Consider the following 24395-nt stretch of genomic DNA (forward strand, 5'->3'; position numbering starts at 1 on the left):
AGTTCTCTACATCCTTCCAAAGCAAGTTTTAAAAAGAAAATCCACTAATATTGATGACAAGAAATCACCAGGAGTCCCTAACCTCTCCAAATTCCAGAACCTGAATTCTTGCCAAGTCTATATGGGAGAATTACGTACAAATTATCAAGCTCTGTTGTGTCTTACGGTTTTATTTTTATGCATTTATACTTAACAGAGGAGCCAGGAATGTTTGACTTTACAAGCTCAAAAATTTTTCAGAGTATTTAATGCACACTAGAGAACCAATTCTAATGCGCCCTTGTTCTTTTATAGAACAGTAGAGAGGATATGTCTAGCATTTGTCATCACTGGATTCTTACTTGACGTTAAGATAACTACTTTCTTCAGATTTTCTTCTTAATAATGTAACTTCATTTTCCCCAGTCCATTTTTTATGGATCTTCTATGTCCCACAGGCTGCTTAAAATCAACATGCCATAAAATGAATTCTTTTTCTCACCTTTGGTCTCCAACACTTACCCTTTTCTGCATTCCCAATCATCCATCCAGAAATTTTAATAAGGAATCACAGCTTTCTTCTCAGTGCATCCTCTTCAGGACCCCCACACCTTATCAGTCAAATCTTTTCAGTTTCACCTCTTAAATACATTCGTTAGTGGTCCTTATTCTCTGCTTGACATCCCTACTATCCCTGCTTTAGCCCAGGCTCTCCTGGGCTGTCCCCAGACCAGGTTTCTCAAATTTCAATGTGCTCATGAATCACCTGCATATTTTGTTAAAATTCAGGTTCTGGGGATGGGGCTCAAGAATTCCCATTTCCATCAGATCCTTGGGGATACTGATGCTGCTGGTCCAGGAAGCACACTTTGAATAGCAAGGCTCTAGGTTACTTTTATAGACTCCCAGCAAGTCTTCCTTCCATTCCAACTAATCTACCACATTACTGTCACTATCCTGGGTAAAATTTTCATATGACTCCTTCTGCTACTGAATTGTCAAGATATAAACCACCCAGGCTACCAATGAGTTTCATGTGCAGCCAGCCCTTCTCCATCCTCCAGACCCATGTTCTAAACTCTGATCCCCATGCCACTCCCTTCTGCTGCTGAAACTCTCCTTTCGCATTTCCAGGCCCTTTGCCTAAAATGTCCTTAGAGTGATTTTCTTTGCCTGTGTGGCTCCTTCTTCCTGGCAAAGTTCAAATGTCACCCTTTCTCCGTGAAACTTTCTATCATCCTCTCAGCACCAACCCCAACACCTGATATGATTACGTGCACCTCTTATAACTGGATGTCTTCACACATCACTTTGGACATACCCTGATGACAATAATATGCAGGGCTTTTTATGTTAAGTACTGTTATCTGTATTTTACGTGTAATCTTCAAAACAAAACTATAAGGTAAATACTAGCATATCCCTATTTTACAGACCATGAACAAAGCACCACAGGTGACCTTATTCAGGGTCACACAGTTTGTTCATGCCAGAGGCAAGTGTCAAGCCCAGTCTGATACTGATTCTGTCATCTTAACCATTGCACCCCACTACCTCCCTGATTATATCTCACTTCAGTTGTCAGGTTGAACCATATGAAACCACTGGTATTTGACCCTTTTACACCTACAAAACACCAATCTCCTGGGATTTAACTTTTCCAATATATTAAGAACCATTCATGAGCAGATGCCACATCTTTTTCTTCATAAAAATTCCCTAGATTTAGCACAGGTCTGGCACATACCTGACACTTAATTGGTCTCTGTTAAATGAAGCAAAGATAGCCCCAGCTTCATTTATTGAGGAGTGAGTGCATGCTGGACACCACACCAGGTGTTTTTCACATACATTTTCATGTTTAAACCTCATTACAACCCTATACTGTAGATACTATTATTTTTATAATGCAGATGCTAACTCTATGACTCAGAGGGATTGATGCCCACAGACACAGAACCAGTAATATAGCAAAGTAGTACCTAAACCAGGCCTATCCTAAGAGATAAGCTGTCATTCTTCAGTGTTGAATATTGTGAGAACTTGAAGAATATCTATTTTTCTTACCAAGTCAAACTTGAGTTCTGGTTTTAAAAATCTCACACGTTCTGGGATGAGGACATGGCTCCCTTTGTTGGCTATTTTGTAATTCTTTTTATTTTTAAAAACTTCAAGCATACACAAAAACAGAGACAAGAACATAATAATCTCCCATGGATCCATCAGCCAGCTTCAAAAGTTATCAATAATACACCATTCTTCAAAAAAAAAAAATAATAATACACCATTCTTCATTTCATCCAACTTCCCACCCTTTGTTTATCACTGGTTTATTTATTTTTTTAAAGATTTTTATTTATTTATTTGAGAGAGAGAATGCGATAGAGAGAGCATGAGAGGGGGGAGGGTCAGAGGGAGAAGCAGACTCCCTGCTGAGCAGGGAGCCCGATGCGGGACGAGATCCCGGGACTCCAGGATCATGACCTGAGCCAAAGGCAGTCCCTTAACCAAGTGAGCCACCCAGGCACCCTGTTTATTCACTGTTTTAAAGTAAGTCCCAGATATCATATCATTTCACATATAAGTCCACCAGTATATATTTCTAGCAGATATCTTAAAATAGCCACAAGAAAATTATCACACTTAACTAAATTAATAAATACCCCTTAGTATAATCTAATACCCAGGCTATGCTCAATTTTCTTTGACCTCAAAAAAAAAAAAAAAAAAAAAAAGTCTTCTTACAGTGATATATTTGAATGAGGATCCTAGCAATGTCTACCTATTACACTTGGTTCCTGCTCACTTTTTTTTTTTTCTCATGCCATTTATTTGTTGAAGAACTGGTTGCTAGGCCTAGGGGCTTAATTAAATTCAGGTTCAATTATTTTTGGCAAAAATCCTCATGGGGGTGCTGCATATGTTCTATGGCACCAACTGGGATGCACATAATGTCTGGTTGGTCCCAAATTTTGTGATATTAAGATTCATCAGTGGGTTCAAGAATTGTCAGCCTAATCCATTAATTATGCTATGTTCCCACAAATATTATCAAAATACTTTTAGAAGCCATAGGCTTCTAATTTTAAGGACCAATATTTTAAGAGTTTTTCCAATTATTTTTCTTCTAATTCTATAATTCCTTTTGCATTTTTTTTTATTTTTTTTTAAAGATTTTATTTATTTACTTGAGAGAGAGAATGAGACAGAGAGAGCATGAAGAGGGTCAGAGGGAGAAGCAGACTCCCTGCCGAGCAGGGAGCCCGATGTGGGACTCGATCCCGGGACTCCAGGATCATGACCTGAGCCGAAGGCAGTCGCTTAACCAACTGAGCCACCCAGGCGCCTCCTTTTGCATTTTTAAGTTGAAATTCTAATTATCAAACCCCTGTTGGGTGGTTCAGTGAACGGGTCATGGTACAACCGCAAAGATCTTAAATATTACACTCAGTATTGGCTTGGATGTAGATAAAGTTCTCTATTCTTAGAAATTATCATCCATATCAAGACAAACAAAAAAACCCTACATTAAACTATTAATTGACATAGGCCTCAAGTACCAGCAGACTACTTGGTTCTCACAGAACATTTTGGCACTGATTCAATAAACATTTATCTTGTTAAAACTAGGATTTTGCTAAGGAAGTGAACTTTCTTTTTGGCATCATGGAAGAGATATTTGATGACCTGTTATTTAACCAAAACACCAAGTTTGGAGACCTATGCAAAAAAGAGATTCATAGTTAAGTGGTAATAATACTGTGGAGAGAAACCTAAGTATTTTCCCCATTACATTAACATAGCCTATTCTACAAAATATAGCCTTTTCTTTATGGATCTTCATGGTAAGTTGCTATGCTGGGCATTGTGTAAAAACTTATCATCTAAAACATTTGCACAGAGCATCAGATAAAGAAATTCATAATATCACAGAGGAGAATGTAGCTAATGAAAGTACATTATTAGTTCCTGTTTGCCTATTCATTGGCAAAGGAAAGTGGATCCCCAAAAGAAACATACAAGGGAAATTTTAAATGTTGAAACCATTTGAGGAAATTAAAGCCTCGCATCTTGGTTCAGAACCAGTTATAGGTCTTAGAGGTCTCTACCATCCTCAGAATATTTCTAGTTAGTATCTACATAACTTGCTCTATTCTATTCACCTGTATTTAAAAGGCTCTTGATGAGTATCAATTTTAAAGCCATATGTTTTATCCATCCTTGGAAATAGCATGGGACATTAGAAAAAAAATCCTGGCCTGCAATTCAGCAGACGTAGCTCCTAATTTCCACATCCACACTAATTATCTGTTTTTGGACAAATCCTTTCCTATAAACATGAAAAGACTGGATTAGATGATGGAAGGCCACTCTCAGCTCAAACTGTCTATAATTTTGTTAAGTGCTACACACAAAAAAAGTATACAATTGAAATTAGTCCAATGAAATCATGCCCTGAGCAACACCAAAAGACCATATGTTCTCCTTGGACTAAACTATATTTAGATCTATTATGATGAACACCATATTCCACAGAGCCTCACTAGCAGAAAGGTAACCTCAGACAACAGCAAATATAGTCCACCTCAGAGAGAAATGTACAGGCTTCAACTTACTGGCACTGAATACCCAAGACAAAAAGAACAACAGAGTTTGAAAATATTCTGTATAAATCACAATATTTCAATATTTTGTTTCATAATTTCACATTTTTCCTTTAAGAGTCATTCAAAACAAAATACAAATAAAAATGATCAAGTTTAGAACACAATAAAGTTTGTCCCTCCTTTTCTTCCCATGGATGTCTGACTCACAGTGGTTCTGTAGAAATAGACCCAATCCAAAAATGGCACACCCGGTACACAGGTGTAGTCATTGAAGAACCTGCCCACAGCCTCTTCCATGGAGAAATTTCCTGCTCACAATTCCCAGGCCAGTAGGTACTCTAAGACCCCTGCCAGAGATGATTTGATCAGAGGTAGGAACATAAACCAAAGGCAAGTAATTTAAGCTTAGCAATTGACCTATGAAAGAACCTGTTACTTAAAAATGGAACAGGGCTTCTCAAGAAATAGTTTCTGGAAAACCCAAAAGACTTTTAACAGTTATATGGGAGAGCTGAAACCATAATTAGAGTTAGAACCATAATACTTGGCCTTGGCTTAAAGTATGAGGGACCAGAGACAATCAGTTAAGAAAACCAGTTAATAGAGGTTTAATGGAGGTAAGAGAAAAGCAAAGCTTCCATCAGAGATGTCGATATGGGAGAGAAGTCACCAACTAGTCAACAGAGAAGCCAGATTTCTCACAATTTTCCCACTGAAATTTAGGGCCACATGGATCTTGGCGGTAGATACCCTTTAGCTTGAAATAATCTGAGTAAGTAATGGGTCTCTAACCACTCAACTAAAGTTAAGCAACAGGTTTAGTTTAGGTACAATTTCATGGTCATACAAAAGAAGATCTCACAGTGCAGTCACATAGAGAAGCTTCCAGTGATTCCACATGGACAAGTGCCTGACTTATCAGGAGAAGAGACGGTGCCCCAAAACTAAAGAGATTAAAGCTTTTTTGCTGGTGTCTATGGGAGACTCAGAAAACACAATTCTGTGCTTCCTTGCAAACCAAAGCAGACAAGGAGGAAGCAATAACAACTGGATTCTCTTGACAGCAGAAGGCTTATGTGGCATCATCCCACCTTAGGAGTGGTCAAAACCAATAGAAATTTCAAGGGAAATGTCAAAATTTAAGGCATACAAGGAATCCTCCATCCCTAATCCAAAGAGAGGAATTAGGCTACAGTGAGATCTGAGGGAGAAGACTGAACCAAAAGAACAGTCCTTTATTATTTATTTGTGACCGTACAATCCACCAGGCTCTGGCCTTAGAAATGGAAACCCACTGCAAAGTTATTTCTCCCAAAACTCTGGTAAAATGCAACAGTGGACCAAGAGATGATGGCCGCTTACTCCTTAAAATATGTGAGGGGAACACCCAAACATACCAGCTGAACCCAGAGCTCTTTATTTTTTATTTATTTTTTATTTTTCATCTGTTTAATTGGCAACAGATTTTGAAGAATGATAATGTTCTTGCTAGGCAGAACTAGTTACATAATTTGCAGGACCCAATGCAAAATGAAATATGAGGCCCCTTGTTTATTTATTTATTTTTTTACTATGTTCAGTTAGCCAACATATAGTACATCATTAGTTTTTGATGTAGTATTCAACGATTCATTAGTTGCATATAACACCCAGTGCTCATCACAACATGTGCCCTCCTTAATACCCATCACCCGGCTACCCCATCCCCCATCCCCCTTCTGTAACCCTGGGAAACCCAGGCCTCTTTAATTAGATTTAAGCAGCCAATCTGGAGTCCACATTTCAATTTTTCTGTTGTCTCATGCTCTCCTTGGTGGTTTTGGCTTTAAAAATGCCAAGATCCTGCAGCACCTGGGTGGCTCAGATGGTTAAGAATCTGCCTTCGGCTCAGGTCATGATCCCCGGGTCCTGCGATCGAGCCCCACGTCGGGCTCCTGGCTCAGCGGGGAGCCTGCTTCTCCCTCTCCCTCTGCCTCTCCCCCTGCTCATGCTCTCTCTCTCTCTCTCTGTATCTGTGTGTCTCAAATAAATAAATAAAATCTTCAAAAAAAAAAAGCCAAGATCCCATATTGCATGCATGCTTAAAAGATGGGTATAAAACAAATTCTTTCAACAGCTGGTAACTAGACATTGTGGTTACTATTTCATAATGTATATAATTACCAAATCACTATGTTGTACAACTGAAACTGATACAGTATTATATGTCAATTATTCCTCAATTAAAAAAAAAAAAAAAGACAAACTCTTTCCTGGGAAATACTCCCGAGAGAGAAGAAATGAACACTGTACTGACAACAAAAGCATATTTTGCTTGTTTTGAAGGGAACCCCTCATGATGACAGTGGGCTGGCATTTACCCATCTTCCCTCTCCAGGTCTCAGAATAATCAGGAGAAAAAATACACCAGGTCACATCTGCTTTGAGGTACCATTTTATAAACCAGAGGTGATCAGATGGGAAAGAGTTCTCAACAAAAGTTTCCCATTTTATTTCTACTGCTTGCTACCCCTGGTCCAAAGTTTAAGGAGACTCTTAAAGTCCACTTCCAGAATGGACCCAGTCCAGCAAATAACATAAGAAGATTCAATAGAATGACTGCCCATGCCTCCCAGCACTGGCAACTGAAGTATCCAGTAAGTAAGAAACAAAATAATCCTCTGCCTCCTGTTCCTTCATTTATTTCCAGCAAAAACTCTTTCAAACTCTGGTTTCTAAAGAGAATGGCCCTTCTTCTAAGCAGGAGCAGCAATTGACTAGCTCTATTAATAAGATTAAGAATGAAAACGGTGGCATATCACCTGCTTTGAGTTCTGGAACAAAAGAAAAACTCCTGCCTTAATGAACTGCCAGTCAGCAAAGCATTCAGGTGATGCTTATCCTTGTCCCGCCTTCTTGATTTTCTCTTCCCGTCAGGAATTTGGAGTAGACATTCAATCCAGCAGCGAAACTACAGTGTTTACTAACTGAGATGGCAGCTACAATCCCTCGATTTGAGATATGCCTTCAACTAGGTGATGCCAACTTTCCTTCCAGATGGCTGTTAAGCACCCACAACCAACGACCGACACAGCTTCTGGCAGCAGTTGGGAAGAGCTGTGAGCAATGTCACATCCCGAGGAGAAAGCCAGCAAAATCACATCTTCTATACAGTTATTCTCAAGCACCAGAAGAGTTCTATTTTTATTAAAAAGGCCATTTAGAAAAGGCATGAAATTAATTTATTGCTACACTGGTTAAAAATATTTACTTTTTTATTATCTTTGCAGTTGGCATAAATCTGTTTTGCTAGAAGAGATTAGGATGGCAAGCAAGCAATGAACAAGGAAAGACGACATAGCCCCATCGGAGCACGTGTTTGGCAAGGTTATTGTTACTCCCGCCCAAGAAGCGAGCGGTTAGCCACAAAGCATGTGCTAAATCTATAATGTTTGTGCTCTGGATGCAATAGGAAGGCTACAGGGACTCTTAGTTCCATGCAATGAAACTGAAATGCACATTTCCCTTGCCTCTTGCACAAGCTGGGACTGGCAGCGAGCAGTTCTGCCATTCAAGAACAGAAGAAGCATCACTTACTCATTTGTTTTGTGGCCGTTTGTTTTGCTCTTTTAATTTCAACGGGCCATCAGCCTTTAACTAAGTTCTCTCCAGGGTTTAGAGTTTGGGCAGGCCAGTTAAGCAGGATAAGTGGCATTCCTGAGGAATTTTTGTGTGCATCACTAGGAGAGCACGGTGGCCTTGGACTCCAGGTAAGGAGATAAAGCTTTTGTTGGGGAAGTTTGTCTCAATCTGTAAGAGGGAGGGATTTTCAAGGGTAACCCCTCCCTCCAACCAGAATCACCTTAGGCCAGTTTTACTTCTGAAATTTTTTCCCTTTACTAGCCCTCATACTACAGCTCAATGGTTTTCATGCCTTATGGGTCACAGTCAGAAAGTGCCTCTTAAAATCTTATCTTAGTCCCTATTGCTTCCTCCCTTCTTCTGCCATCAATGAAAATGGTAACATGAACATGTAATACTTTCAGAAGTTCAGTTTTCTGGCCTCCAGATACTATACACCAATTCCATTGTCCATTCTAGCAGTTACCTAGGTGCGTATGTATCCAAGTTCCTGGTGGGAGCGGCCACTCTCAAAGAGCGGCAAGAATTCAGACCCAACAGCTGAGTATAACCCATGTAAAATAAGGCTGATTTTTGCCCTGCGATACAGTTTCTTCCCTTTACACAACATGTTGCTCTTCTTCTACCTAAAGAGTACCCGTACACTAAGAAAGCAGCAAAAGATTCTAAGGAGCTGACAGTTTTCTTTGCAATGTGTGACAGAGAATTGGTTCCATTTTGGCATTCTGAAGCTTGACTAATCCTGTTTTAGATTCGGAAGTCAATGTTCTATCTTTCTTATAACGTCAGAAGATTTAATTCAAATAAAAAGCAGAGATAGCTGTATGCTGGTTGGTTAGGATTCATAACTTGCTTAAGTATCTACCGAAGCCATTTCTAAAACATGATGCTGGCACTGTGTTTATTTTCACTTTTAATAATGTCCTTTCTGCTTATACAGGTAATACATGTCATTTTTTAAAAACTGGGAAATTCAGAAGAGTAAATAGAAAAACTACAAATCCTTCATATTCTCAGAGACAAGTGAAGATATATCTTTCAAGTCTTTTAAAATATGTGCACATACATATATACATTTTTAAACAAATGTTTAAAACTGGGCTTATGCTTAACATATTGTTTGTATATCATGAGCATTCCCAATTATGTGAAATATTATCTTAATATTATTCCATCAACTTTATTTTTAAATTAGTTTTCAGGTTTCCAGTTAAAGTTAAAAGACTAAAATGTTAGTCACTGATGAGTATCTGTTAAAAAAAAAAAATCTCATTCAAGAAACTGATGGCTTAAGGAAAAGGAAAACTCATCATTTCACTGCACCCAGAGCTGAATCCAAAGTTACGGAGGCAAAGGAAAATAATTTCATTAATTCCTTTAAGGAAATTAACCAATCTTTAAAAACCATGAATCTATAGAGCCTCCTTTTTGCTAACGTGCTTTTGTTAACACTATTCATCTTCATGGCTAAATTCTACTGATTTTGGAAGACCAATCTTCACCTGGGCAACTGCTTCAACCTTTTCTTAGAAAGGTTCTTTCATCTCTTAGGAGAAAGCTGAAGAATAATGGTTAAGAATATAATGTTAATCTTGAGCAAGTTGTTTAAACTTTGTGTGTTTCCAGTTCCTCATCTGTAAAATGGGGATAAACATATTCTTTCTCATAAGATGGTTACAAGGATCATAGGTCAACATCTATCCCACATTTAGAGTGGTGCCTGGAACACGATAGGTATTCATTAAAGCTAAGTGCGATTATCTGTAACTCTAATTTGGTCACTTAATCACCTATTGTTTTATCTTTTTGTTTCTTGGCAACTATTTTTCTTTATCCTTTTCTGTAGTTTTACTGTTTTGGCACAACTCTCTTTTTATGTAAATCCTTCCATTTTTCCTTGCCTATGCTCTGCTCTACATTTTCTTTCTCCTTTCTTCCTGTTGAGAACCCATGGACCTTTACAAAACCTGGTTATGCCCTCTAATAGTCTAAGGCTTTGGACTGTCAGCCTGAAGTTAGAGAGTAGTCGAGCAGAAAAGTCAGCCTCAAAAGATTTGGTCTGTGGATCCGTTTCTGCCAACAGGCTCCCTACACCATGTGACTCGACCCATTTTATAATCTTTGCTCATTTGTTTTCACCCTTGGGCTGAATGTCCCGGGGCGCAGAGAGCCTGTCTCTCAGGTGGCAGTTAAGCCAAAAATAAAATCTACTACTACATTCCCTGGTACACTATTCTAATTAGTGACAACAGCCCAGAGGAGTGAGGAGAAATTGAGAATCACACAGGCTTCCCTCATCTCCGCACCCGAGTGTTACAAGCAGAGGTGAGGAGGCCCTACCATGCACCTAAGGGCAATTTCCCACACAGCTAGCTCAGCGGTTGTGAGTGGTTCTCCCTCACCAACCAAATCTCCTTGCTAGAATCATTTTTCTCTTTTAGAGCCTCAAAACACCAAAGCACAAGGAAGCATCGACTTACAAGTATCAGAGCCCAGCTGAGTCCCTGTATGTGCATCTGTGTATCCTACTGGGAGAGTATATAGGATTCCCGTAGTTATAATTGGTGCCGCTGCCCTTCGGCTTAGAACCACATTACTTGAAAGGCAGAGGGGTTGCTGTTGTACTTATGATCATTAATATTTCAATCCAGAGGGGACTGTTTCCTAAACCCTAGGAGAGGTAACAAAGGTTAGCATGGTGAAACGCAGCCAAAATGCCATAACCTGGAGCCAGATGTGTTATGAATAACAATGCATGGAAGAGATAATAAAAACGGATAAAAAGAACAAGCTTCTAGTGTTAAAAACCTTAGCAAATTGAGGTTTTGTTTAAGTACGTGGGAACTAAATGCCAAAGAAAAGCCCCCTGACCTAAGCAGCTTGCTGAAAGTGGCTGTACATAATTCAACAACTCTGCCAGGAAAGTTACACACAAAAGGTTGAGAGAAGCTGATCTAATAGATCAACTAATGGTCTGGAAGGAAGTTATAGAACCAGACATCTCATCCCAGACTCCTCTCCCTTTCCCCCCCTTTCCTTGACGTTCCCTCGGGGCCCCATTGCCTTGGAAAAGAAATTTAACTTACGCAGTGCAAAAAGCATGATAAATACTTGCCAACGACCTACCATTGGAGGGCGCGACAGAACTAACACAGGTTCAAATAGGCAGCAGCTTCCAAACTGAGAGCATCTCTGTGACCACCAAGTATTCTCCTTGCAGTATTTCACATCAAACACACCCAAACAGATCAGATCACCTCTTCTCTAGAATTAGAGTGCGTTCTTTAGAGAGTCAGTATTCAGCTTCTCTGGTTTTCAAATGTCAGCAATCTTTGAGAGATCTACTGCCAAGGAGTCAAGTGGGCCTGTGACCATCTTTGGTTTCAGAAAATGAGAAGGTTGGGTGAGAGAAATCAAATTTCACAACTTGTAATCTTTTCGTAATGATGAACTTCTACATGTGCTGTTGCTTTTTAATAAGACCTGATTCTACCGTACCTATTTAAGTAGGTGTTGATGTTCAGAAACAAGTTATGTTAACCTTTCAAATAGAATCCTGTTTGTAGCTGAGGCATCTAAATAAAATTAAAAGGGGGGGCGCCTGGGTGGCTCAGTCGTTAAGCGTCTGCCTTCGGCTCAGGTCATGGTCCCAGGGTCCTGGGATCGAGCCCCACATCGGGCTCCCTGCTCGGCGGGAGGCCTGCTTCTCCCTCTCCCACTTGCCCTGCTTGTGTTCCCCCTCTTGCTGTGTCTCTCTCTGTCAAATAAATAAAAAAAAATCTTTAAAAAAAAAAAAAATAAATAAATAAATAAATAAATAAAATTAAAAGGAGCCCTTCTTTGTTTTCTTAATAAATAATGAATGCCTAGATTAAAGCTGGCAAATATATGGCTCTCCCATGACCATTTTTCCCTCTGTGAAAGGTATGGATGGAATCATCAATCTGGAATTTTTTTCCATCAGCTGGGTTGTGATTTCAGAAAACCAGTGCTTCACCACTACAAATGGATCAGAGTTGGCAAGTGAGTTGAGAACTGTCCCAGTATGTCATGACCACTTCAAATCGGTAACATCATGCATTCTGTATTCATTGAAATATTTGTGTTTCTATGACAGAAGTGTATGTCTCTGTAGAGTTATCCTGAAGGACGAATATCGCTAACAGACCTAAAGTGGTAGGGGCTACACTTAGCTCCGCTTGGGCACCAGGCGCAGCCCAAGTCTCTATCTATGCTGTAAAGCTCACGCACCTGTGCACTTAACTACTGAAAGTCTTAGGGAACTCAGCTAAGAGGCAAACATGAGTATTCTCGGCATAAAGCAATTATAATGTCTTATGGAATTAGGAAGAAAATGGGAACCAAAAGCATTTATATTTTTATTAAATTTTGGGATCCAAATAATAAGTTTGTCTGGTTCTGAATTTTAATGAAAACACATAAGACAAAAGCATGGCTTGCTAATCTAAAGGAACCTGAATATGGGTCTCTTAAGCCACAAAGGAAGTGACAGGAGAAAGAAAAGGCATGTTTTTTAATCAAATGAAGATATTTTTTTATGTTCATATTGATATGTTCTAAAACTACTAGGATGTGATCAATATTCCATTTTTTTTTTCTTCCTCCTGTGGTTCACTATACTCCAATACAAAACAAATAAAAAAAACTATAGCAAAATAGAGAAGGAACAAAAAGGATAGCAGGCATTGCTGAAACAATTGAAAGGAAAGCAAGCAAGAAAACTAGGCAGTTCAGACAATCGATTCTAACTGTAAAATAATTTGAATTCTGCTGTAGGCTTGTGAAACTTAATACAAAAGTAACAAAGAGAAATGGAAAAGTTATTAAGTATCAGTAATAGTCACATAAAAGAGAAGGGTTGTGTTCCTAGGTGACTCGGGCCAAGGACAAGTTTGGAGCCATCTTCAAAGTTTTGAAGAAGTGAACCTACCTGTAAGAAAAGGCCCCAAGAATAAAGAAAAGAGACCAAACTGGAAGCACTGTCAATACATATTCTGAATAGTAACCAAGTTTTACTGGTTCCCTCCTCTGGAAGACATTAAAAAGATAAAAAAGACACAATCAAAAGCCTATTTCACCTTTAACCCTTCGTTAACCTTCTCTCTCAAAGCTCAGCTGCTCTAACACGTCAAGTCTGGAAAGATGTCCAGGTGGTCATTTGAGAAAAGCACTCTGTAAGAATTACCTACATACCTTCATTACAAGCAAGAGCTCCCACAGAGACATGTTCATATGTTCTTAAAAAATACAGATGAAATTTTGCCTCATGAAAACTGATAACAAAAAAACCCATCCAAACGCCTAAGTAATCATAAAAATTTAAAATGAAAGTACTGCTCAGATATAAATTACAAATGAAAATCCTCTCCCAGATTTTATTAACAAAATAGCAAATTAGGAAAGACAGGAGAGAAATTTTAATAACAAGTCTCTATACATGTGTAAAGTACTTTGAGCCTTTCTTTTTATGGCAAGACTTGGGGGGTGGTGGTGGCTATTGATCTACACAGAAGAGATTAAGTGCATTCAAAGCTGGGGAAAACCTGGGAAGAACTGATCAGAAAGTAAAGAAGCAATTGCCTGGATTGATTTTCTGTACTCCTTCACTTGGCACTAAATCTGCAGGATGCTTCTGCACAAGGAGGAAAATATGGAGTCTAGCATGTTACTGAATACTGAAGCATGAGCTGAGCCGTTTATGTAGCCACATGTAAGCGATTTGGTATATGGATTTCTTTGGGGATTTGTCCTGCCTTTAGAGGTTAGCAGCTACTTGAGAAGGAAATGTTTTTACTGCACCAGTTCAGTGCAACACTCAAAATACCTTTAAAGAAAATAACACCAGATGAAAATCTATCACTGCCAGGTACATTAACACAGCATTTTATTTTGTCCTCCCAACTTTTAAAGGTCATTAGCCCTACTCTGTAAACCAGGAAACGGGGCCCTACGGGGAGGGGTCAGTAATTCACCCAATATTACAGGGATTGCAAAAGAGTCACTGGGATCTTGACAAAGTCTGTCATAGGCCCAGAGCAAGTGCACCCTCAATGTACCATGCATGACTTTTTCTGAAGGTTTTAAAGGAGGAAGTTCACTGATCTTGTAAGATAATTGAGAGTAAGCCTATTTTAGGAAAAAGGGGACTAACTACATTGTTTTTATTTGTTTATTTGGCATTTAAGAGTTTACAAAGCATATCCTTTTAGGAATCTGATAAAAGGAAACACACACATATAACCAAGGCTGTGTAAAAATCACAGAGGCTTCAAATGCCCCAGAAGCACATGGACCCAAACCTAGGTTCTTAACCCCCTTAATGGCCACTGCATTTCTTGCGTTTCTGTGCCACATTACACCTTCTCACTCTATATAGTGACTGAACAGGAGACAGAGAGTGTGAGTTCTAGGGTCAGAACACTTGGATTAACATTCTACCTTTGCCATTTGATAGTCGTAACCCTGAGCAAACTGTAGTGCCTCTTTATATCTCAGTTTCTTCATCTGTAAAATGGGAGCAATAACAGGTGTCCGACTCATTCATTGTGAGAATCAAATGGGCAACCGTGTATAATAAACCTTTTAGCCCAGTGCCTGACAGAGAGTAAGAAATACATAAATGTTAACTATCATCATTAATTTTGAGGAGAGTTTACATGTCTGTTCCAAGTACAGACAAAAGGCTAAGCAGGGAATACATGGGCAGGACCAGCTTAGTTATGAAATGCCTCCCGAGAGTTAGATTTAAGCCAGATTTTTCAAGGAGAGCAAAAACATAAGGTAGATATAGAAATGGCAGGCAGAGAATATATTCTGTAAGTTAGAAATGGCTTTGTGAAGGTTCAAAACTAGTAATGAACAAGTCATAGACAAGACCTGTGAAGGAGACTGCTTAAATTCTAGCAGAGGTCCTTGCCAAGAAGAACAAAGGAATGAGGTTGGGGAGATCAGGACAAGGGGTCAAAAAATCTCTACTCAAAGCTTTTACAACCTGGTGTGCTTTGACCTTGGGAAAGTTTTTCTTTTCTCCTTTCAGACAGAAGCCTTCTCTCCAGCCCTCAAAGACAAGCAGGCTGAACAGTGACTTAGGTGCTTCTGTCACATAATGCTTGGTCTCTTTACAAACTGGCTTGCTGTGTTTTACTCAGCAGTCTGTGTCATCTCTTTTGTGGAATCAGGATTGCTCAAAATCTAGTCGTATCTTCTGCCTGGTATCTTCTGTCAGAGGTGTCTAAGCGGATTCCTTACACATCCATCAAAGAGATACACTTCAAAATGGGAACTAAAAGCGTAGTGACTATCAATAAAAGCTGCTCTTAGTTGATTCACACATGCAGCTGCCAATGGAGGGCTGAGCAGAAAATAACTCCCATTGGACTTCAGTCCATCAGCTGTGTGTCGGTTTTCCCCAAACAGTGGCCTACGTTCACTCCTGACCATGCAAACCACAGGTTCTTGACACCAGCATACCTGGGCTGCATGCTATCTTTTCATTCAGTGCCTTTTTTGAGGACCTAACCTTTATCAGAAATGAGGCCAAACTGTAGCGGCCCTACCACACTGCCATCCAAGGGCTATCCTTCCCTACTGCCAAGTTTGGCAGAAAATGACATCTAATTGAGTCCTGACCCAAAGGGACTTAAAGACCATGTAAATCAGGAAATCATGACAATTTCCCACCAATATGAGATCCCCTCTGGAATTCTAATGGAATCAAGAAAAAGTTTAAACTGCAATTATAAAAGCTGAAGGTCTTATTGTTTCTCAGTTGTTGTTGTTGGTTTTTTTCCCAGTGGGGGAGGGGCAGAGAGAAAAGGAGTGATAGAATCTTAAGCAGACTCCACACCCCTCGAAGAGCCCCATGTGGGGCTTGGTCTCACAACCCTGACATCATGACCTGAGCCAAAATCAAGAGTCAGAGGCTTAACCAACTGAGCCACCCAGGTGTCCCTTTCTCAGTTTTTTTAAATCCTTAAAATCCTCTTTTATATATTGTTATAAACCCTATTTTTCTGGTGACCAGATTCTGCCATTTCAAGCAGAGAGCCTTCCTAGGGAACAAGAGGATTTAAAATTGAAAAAGCTAAAGAATTCAGGAAATAGATCAGCCATATTCTGTTCATTTTTTTAAATGTTAGAACAGATATCCTCAGAGCCTCTTCTCTTCCCAAATACTACTTTGCTTTTCCTGAAAATGAGAAAGGAGGTAGAACTATGAGGAAAATATATATGACACACACTAATAAAATAGGAGAACTTTTATTTCAAGTGTATCTAGGTATCACAGTGCAAGGTGCTGAGGATTGCTGCTACTTACCTACCCACATACATCCAAATATGTGAATAACCCATATGCACAACACCCTCAGCTTAAAATGCAAAGAGCACCGAAGGGTTCATCCTAATGGATGTGAGATGACCTCACACCATATGGCCCACATCCTTCCTCCACTAAGGAGTGCATCGTTTCCAGGTTTGGATCACATCTGTCTCATTAGAATGAAGGTCTGCCCCTGGATATTACCATATTTTTAGACAACCTGAGTATTATCCTGAATACCAGAAGGCAAACACCTAAACAAGACAGTAAGCAAACATTTACATATCTTTTTATTTTCTTTTGTTTTGTTTTTGTCTTCTTTCTTCATTTTATAAACTCCCTGGGTCCCACCTCATGTGGAGACCAAGATTTTAGCTCTTAACAAGCTTAGCTCCCACCCTAACCAGTTGTGTATCTCTTAAGACTTTGTGGATTAAAGTCACACCCTGGCTATTAATAGGACCTCCAGAGATTCAATACTAAATTCCACAATTAAAGAATTTTTTCTAAGAAGTGCGTTTGGAAATATAGTTGGAAAGTTTTCCTAGTGCCAGAAGAAATCCCAACAGTGACCAGAGAACTAAGTGATGATATGGAATTAGTAAATATGTCTCAGCTGGGGAGGACCAATGTACTTTATAGTCCATTAAACAGAAAAAATGATTAAGATGATCACGATTCAAGGGGCACCTGGGTGGCTCAGTAGGTTAAGTGACCAACTCTTGATTTTGGCCAGGTCATGATCTCAGGGTCATGAGATCGGTTCCGCATTGGGCAGGGAGCCTGCCTAAGATTCTTTCTCCCTCTCCCTCTGCACCTTTCTCCCCAAACCCTCTCAATAAATAAATAAATAAATAAATAAATAAATAAATAAGAAAGCAAGCAAGCAAGCAAGCAAGCAAGCAAGAAAGAAAGAAAGATGATCATGACTCAAGATGATTGAGTCCCTTCTTTGAACATGTTAGCTTGATGATTCCTGGTGATTCATTAAACCCACAGAGACAAGCTATTTGGAAGACTGAAGGACAAAGAAAATACTGAGTGGATAGATCAACCTGACACTGGACTGCTACCTATATGCTAAATTGGCACCCTGAGGAAGATTGCTGAGGATCTCTTTAAAACCAATCCTGGATTAGTACTAGAACCTGGGTATCATCCCTATAAACCAAGCAGTCATGAAACTGGCCCAGGTCAAGCCAAGACTATGCCAAATAATATTTAATCTAAGAAGCAATTTATTTAGTAATAACCATGTACCAGGCAATTTCTGTTCCAGCATTAAATATAGAAAATTACTAGATTGTTTCTGTTTTTCTAATACACATAAGCAAAAAAATGCCCACCATCTCCCTTAGAAAAAAATATAAAACATTACATAAAAAGCTACCAAATTTCTAATCCTTTGGGATGTCATCTTTTTAAACTCCAAAAAAGGAGATAATCTTGTCTGCTGGAATCCATCTTACATTCAGTGCATTAGGGTAGAGAAATAGATTTGTCCTGTTCTGCCTTTTTCTTTTTTAGCCAAGCAGATCCTGCACAATTTCCAAAGGCAGCCTCACTAAAACTGTCTTCTAGTCATTTTTGATGGAAAGGAATTGTTTGAGGGGGATTTGGTACACGTTTTCCCCCCTCTTCCATTTTGCAATTGCATTTAATTTTTGTTAAAATGGCTGCCAGGGCTCTTAAAGGGATCTGTAGGTGATTATTTTTCAACATGCCTCACACTTGACCATAACACCTACATCTTTAAAAAGGAAAAAGTATGTATTTTTTTTCCTCCAATCTGATTTGCTTAAAATGTATTGGATATGACCTGAAATGTAATCTCCTGGGCAAAGAGTAAAACAAGCAGTTTTCAATTAAGGGTAGTTAAATGGTGACATTAAAGGAATTGTGGAAATAAATACAGTGCAGTAATCACGCAGAAATGAAAAACAAAACAAATTGATTTTTTTTTTCCATGTGCTTACGTCCAAGAGAAAAACTTGACAGTACAGAGTATACTTTTAAATCATGGAACTGATTGCCCATTATAGGGAGAAAACAGTTTGAGAAATCATAACTCTACACTGCACAAGGTTAATGCCATTTAAAATGCAAAAGCAGAGAGATGGTACCCATATTACCTGGTATTTTCACCATTTATGCACCCAGGAGCACACATGTTTATCTTTCACCTTGACATTTGATTGCTGTGCTAATGCCATTTAAAACTAGATGGAAGAAAATTATATTCTCCTAAGGAGTTGACTGACTCTTTTCTTTAAAGAAAAGAAAAAAAAAAATAGCCATTTTGATTCAAACAAAGTGCTACATAGAAACCTGTGGGCATAAATCGCATCAGGCCTCTATAATTTTTGCTTGCTATCGGTTATTGCTGGGATAATTGCATAGGAACAGTATTTGTGTAATTGTCAGCAGTAATACTCCTGGACCAAGGACCAAGGCCTCCTGCAGATTTCTACAAATCATTATTCTCCTTACAGTTTGTACTTTTTTTTTTTTGTTTGTGTGTGTGTTTATTTGTTTTCCCGAAGATCACTGGAATTAAGCCAAATGGAATTATTATTGTCAGACTTGGGAAGATTCACATTAATTTCTGAAAAGTACAGATAAATTTTGCAACTAAGCAAACTTATGCCATTTGCTTAAAAAAAAAGACACCAGAGGGTTGAGGGGGAAAATGTTCAAACAAAATGCATATCTTAAAAGCTGTGGATCTATTTGAACAAATGGTAAGCTAATTTGGTGAATAGGGTCAAAGAAGCCATCAGACTGTTTAACTCATAGGGGTTGGATATGGGGAAAGACATTTGACAATGTTTGTACAACTCTGTTTCCTCGCTCATTTGTCTTCTCTTCCAAGTTTTTATAACACATTATAGGAATGTGGAAGCAATGGATTATACACTTAAGAGTCGTAAATAAGGCTCAGGAATAGAACTATATATAGAGAATGCTGTTCCCTTTTTCCAAAATTATGAACTATAATTCTGCCCTATTTATAACTTACTAACTTTTATGAGATATTATAAACATGTTCTTTGTTCTGACTAAATCTTTCCACATTTCTTCTAAAAACAGTCAATAAACATAAGTAAAGGAAAAATTTTTCAACTCCTGTGAAATTGTTTGATTGGCATTTAGTATGTTTCACTTTCAACAAGTTTGTCAGATTTTCCAACATTTTGATCATAACATACAAATAAGCAAACACTTATATAATATTTTAGACCTCAGACAAAGGATTAAGTAAACAATTCATTTGCAAAAGAGAAAACACAGATGACAAACATTTAAGAAATGGGAATTGGATAGAATATGATGGTTGGCTAGTTAATTTAACTAAGACATTTTTAATGATAATGCCCCAGCATTTAAATATAGAAAATCATGAGAATGAGGATTTGGTGAAACAGACATCCTTTTACACAGCTGAAAGAACAAAAAAAACTAGTAAGAAATTTCTGTAAAACAAATTTTAAATACATATTAAAGATTTTATTTTTAGCTTCATTTTAAACTTAAGTCTTTGAAAATTTATGCCTATCTGAATGATAATACTAAAAATAATAAAATGTTCAAAGATTCATGTATGAAAATACTTATTATTCAAAATAACAAACATCTAAAAATAATCTAATCATCCAACAATAGAAGCATGTCTAATAAGTTAAAGCACAATGTACAATGCACTATCCACTCATTCAATGGTGTTTTCAAATCCAAAGTTTAAAAACATGCAATGATCTGGAGAAATATTCATACAAAATGAAATACAGATTCAAAATCATAGGTCCATGTAATCCCAAAGTTGTTATAACTATAAATATGCAAGGAAAAATGTTAACTTACAATTTCTGAATAGTAGAATTATAAATGATTTTTATTATCCAATCTGTGCTGGTATTTTACCTTGTTTTGCATATAATATATCTACTCAAGAGCCATTGTTTGATATAAATAGCATACTTTCAAAATCAAGGAAATACAGAAACATTATTCTTGCCAGTAAGTCTAGGGAAGAGTTAGTAGGATCGCCCATGTGTCTTTGCCTCTGAAAAAAGACTTTAGGTATGCAAAACATGGGTTAACTCTATGAAATGGATGCTTGGAACTCAAGAGTTGACTAGAACAATTCTTCTGGAATGCCATTTTAAAACATATCATTAGTTTTGTTTTAAGTTGAGGTTGCCAGTGAAGTTATTACCATAAGCCGGATCCCTACAATGTTCTTTTCGCCCCCAAGCATTTCATGTCCTGTCACTTCCCTCTGGAATCACTAATTGTCTCCTAGTTGTTTCTATCCCCTACAGCCATTGATGGCTGTCATTGGAAAGACACATTCTCTAGTGGCATTAGCCAAAAAAAACAGAGTCAGTCAGCAGCTTGTACCTATCCCTGCTCTCACTAACATCTCTAGATCACCTCAGGCAAGTTTTTTAACTACCTAGTAGCTGGCTCCCCTCTTTCAAAACTGGGTTGCATTTGATATCATATTCCTCCTCACTGAGAAACAAAATTAATACACCAATAATGAATCATGGAACACTACATCAAAAACTAATGATGTAATGTATGGTGATTAACATAACATTAAAAAAAAAAAAAAAACTCAAATACACCAGATACAAACTTGCATTCTGCGGTTCCAATTCTCACTGCTCAATGCTTAGTGTGCCTTTCCACCTTAAACCTAATAATTTAGGAGAAATTTGAGAAATAATAGTAGTTTAGTGGTTACAACCACAAACCCAGACTGGACTTCCTGGTTATGAATCCAGCTCTATCACTCACTAGCTATATGATCTTGAGTAAACTGTGTAGTCTGCAGTCTTCTATTTCCTCCTCCGTAAAGCAGATTCCATGAGTTTGTTAACACATATCCTACACTTAAAACTGTTTCTGCTATAGAGCAAATATTAGCAACTATTATTACAAAGCATGTGTCTTCTTTTTTTCCAAGGTTACAAATACGTTTACAAAATTCTTGGTTAAAAAAAGTATGGATTACACTGTAATCTGTTCATAAACAGACTGTCAGTTTATAAAAACTTCCATTTTTGATGGAGGGGGAAAAAAAAACTAGGGTTAGTTTTAGAGGTAACTTACTCAAAACAGGATAACACAATGGAATTGTTTTATATTTAGTTTTTATTATTGATAGAGCCTCATTAAATAGGATTGATATCCATAAACTTACTCAGAAAAGAGCCTGGATAAGTAAGGATTCCCAAGTAGTTTCGCATGTGTTTATATATGTCTATGATGTGCAATTCCAGTCCAAAAAGAACAGATTTAAAGTAATTACATTTCATTTGAGCTCATGTCAGCCACAAGTTAGCTCAGTACAATTTAATGGAGAAATGCCTTAATGAGGCCACATTTGATAAGAGACTCTGGAGGGATCTGGAATGATAAGAGTAATGAAATCCAAAGTTTGGGCTCTTGGTTCATTAGGCAACAAGACTTCAATCCAGAGAAAGAGACCAACTTGTTAGGTTTTTTTCTTTATTTTTTAAGATGCTAGAAAATGACTGGGCTTTTATCTTTCAATTACTAAATAAGTTTCACAACTTTGACTTCAAAATAATTTTTATAAGTGTGATGTATAGTGATCCAAGGCTACACCTATCATAGCATTTTATGAATCACAACTATAATTTAAGTATTCCTTTTACTGATGAAAAAACTGAGGCCCACAAATACAACGTGCTTGCCAATGCCAAGAGGGAGGTAGTGTCGAAGACAAGATCAAGTGTAACAACAGAAATTGTTAGGATATTTATTGAGCACTTACAAATCATGTATTAATTCATTCAATCCTAGACACTGGGGAGGGTATGTGCTATGGTGAGCGCTGTGAATTGTGTAAGACTGAGGAATCACAGACCTGTACCTCTGAAACAAATAACACATTATATGGTAAGAAAAAAAAAAAAAAGAAGATAGCAGGAAGGGAAAAATGAAGGGGGGGAAATCGGAGGGGGAGACGAACCATGAGAGACGATGGACTCTGAGAAACAAACTGAGGGTTCTAGAGGGGAGGGGGGTGGAGGGATGGGTTAGCCTGGTGATGGGTATTAAAGAGGGCACGTTCTGCATGGAGCACTGGGTGTTATACGCAAACAATGAATCATGGACCACTACATCAAAAACTAATGATGTAATGTATGGTGATTAACATAACATAATAAAATTAAATTTTAAAAAAAAGTCCTATTTAATAGATGATGAAAATGTAATGGCATAATAGGATTAAGTGACTGGCCAAAGGTCACACAGTAAGCAGCAGACTATATTGAGAACCCAGGAACTCTGCTTCCAGAAACCAAACTCTCAACCCCTATATGATACTGACTCCAGTGAACTGGAGAAAGTACTTCTCATGTCAAAGAAAGTATCAGAGCATTATTACACAGTCTGAATCGAAAACCATTAGAAAATACTAATATCCCTCTCTCTCTCTCCATCTCCCAGCACTTATACAACCACTTACTATCCTTCTTAATAAGTTAACTAGATCAGAGAGTTTTGATATCTAGAAAAAAAAAAACCAACCTGACAGTCATCACATTCTTCTGGATTCTTTTTAACAAAGAATGGACCTTATAAGCATGGAATTTTTCTTGCGGGAAGACTACCACTGCATAGCTTGGTCCCTGAACCCAGGGCAATCCTAAACATGGTACCCAAGCAAGGATGGACTATACTAGAAGTACTGATCATTGAGGCATACAGCAAAGTCCAGGCACAGAAACCTTGCTTTTTAATATGAATGTCACTTTATTAAGTTATGTGACTTCAAAAATGCTGCTAAATTCCTCATCTGAACTGCTGGGAGAATAAGAGTTATACCTTTCTATTCATTCATCTACTTATCACATATCTATTTTGTATAGCTGCAGGATATCTGTCACTGAGCTAGGTATAGGTAGAAGTGAGTTTATTGAGAAGCTAATGTAGCTTCAGCTTCAGGACCCTCATTTGCCTGGGCCCCTCCTAGGGAAGGGCTAGAAGAAGGGGACAACAATCTGCTCTCATAATCATATATTTTGGAAAAATTTTGCAGAAGAAGATACGTTAACTACAATCAATTAAGGTCACTTTCTCTATCCCCTTGGATTTCCCTTGTCCCTCACTTCCTCTCCTTGTGTACTTGTGGCTTTGGAGCAACTGTAGGAATTTTAGTATCCATCTAAGGAAAAACTGAGTTGTGAATAGATACGTTTAGTTGGACCTTAATGGGATATATTTCTGTAGTTTACAGTCATTTCCAAGTAGACCTCAGTTATTGCTAACCATATCTCAGTGTAGGAGGGGGTCTGGGAACACTCCTACTTCTCAATGTGCCCACTCATCTAGAGTGGCCACACAGAAGTCCAAGGCCAAAGGCATTTCACAGTATGAAAATGCCCTGCAACCTCTGGCACCAGAAGTATGTGAGGGAAGAGACACAAGGTTCAAAATGTATAGAGCCAGATATCATTATTACTGTTCTTATTAACATAGAAATGTCTTGGCACCTGGGTGGCTCAGTCGGTTAAGCGTCTGCCTTCAGCTCAGGTCATGATCTCGGGGTCCTGGGATCGAACCCGGCTCCCTGCTCAGCGGGGAGTCTGCTTCTCCCTCTCCCTCTCCCCCATCCCCACCCCCCGCCGCTCATGTGCACACGTGCTCTATCTCCCTCTCTCAAATAAATAAAATCTTTTTTTAAAAATAAATAGAAATGTCCCTTAGAGAATCTAATACTTTTAAGTTCTCATTAGTGGGCATTAGTTGACAATTTCCCGAAACCTAAATAAATTAATGGTAGGGGACAGAAAAAAGATGAGGGGTCA

The 24395-nt window shown here is 38.3% G+C and overlaps 1 protein-coding gene across 1 annotated transcript in view; it reads right to left on the bottom strand.

Moving 5' to 3' along the window:
• The window catches only part of NXPH1 (neurexophilin 1), a 297393-nt gene that overhangs the window by 160694 nt on the left and 112304 nt on the right, over nucleotides 1-24395 (bottom strand). The window lies entirely within an intron of this gene.

Source organism: Phoca vitulina, unplaced genomic scaffold (genome assembly GCF_004348235.1).
Source record: "Phoca vitulina isolate PV1807 unplaced genomic scaffold, GSC_HSeal_1.0 scaffold4, whole genome shotgun sequence".
Lineage (NCBI taxonomy): Eukaryota > Metazoa > Chordata > Mammalia > Carnivora > Phocidae > Phoca > Phoca vitulina.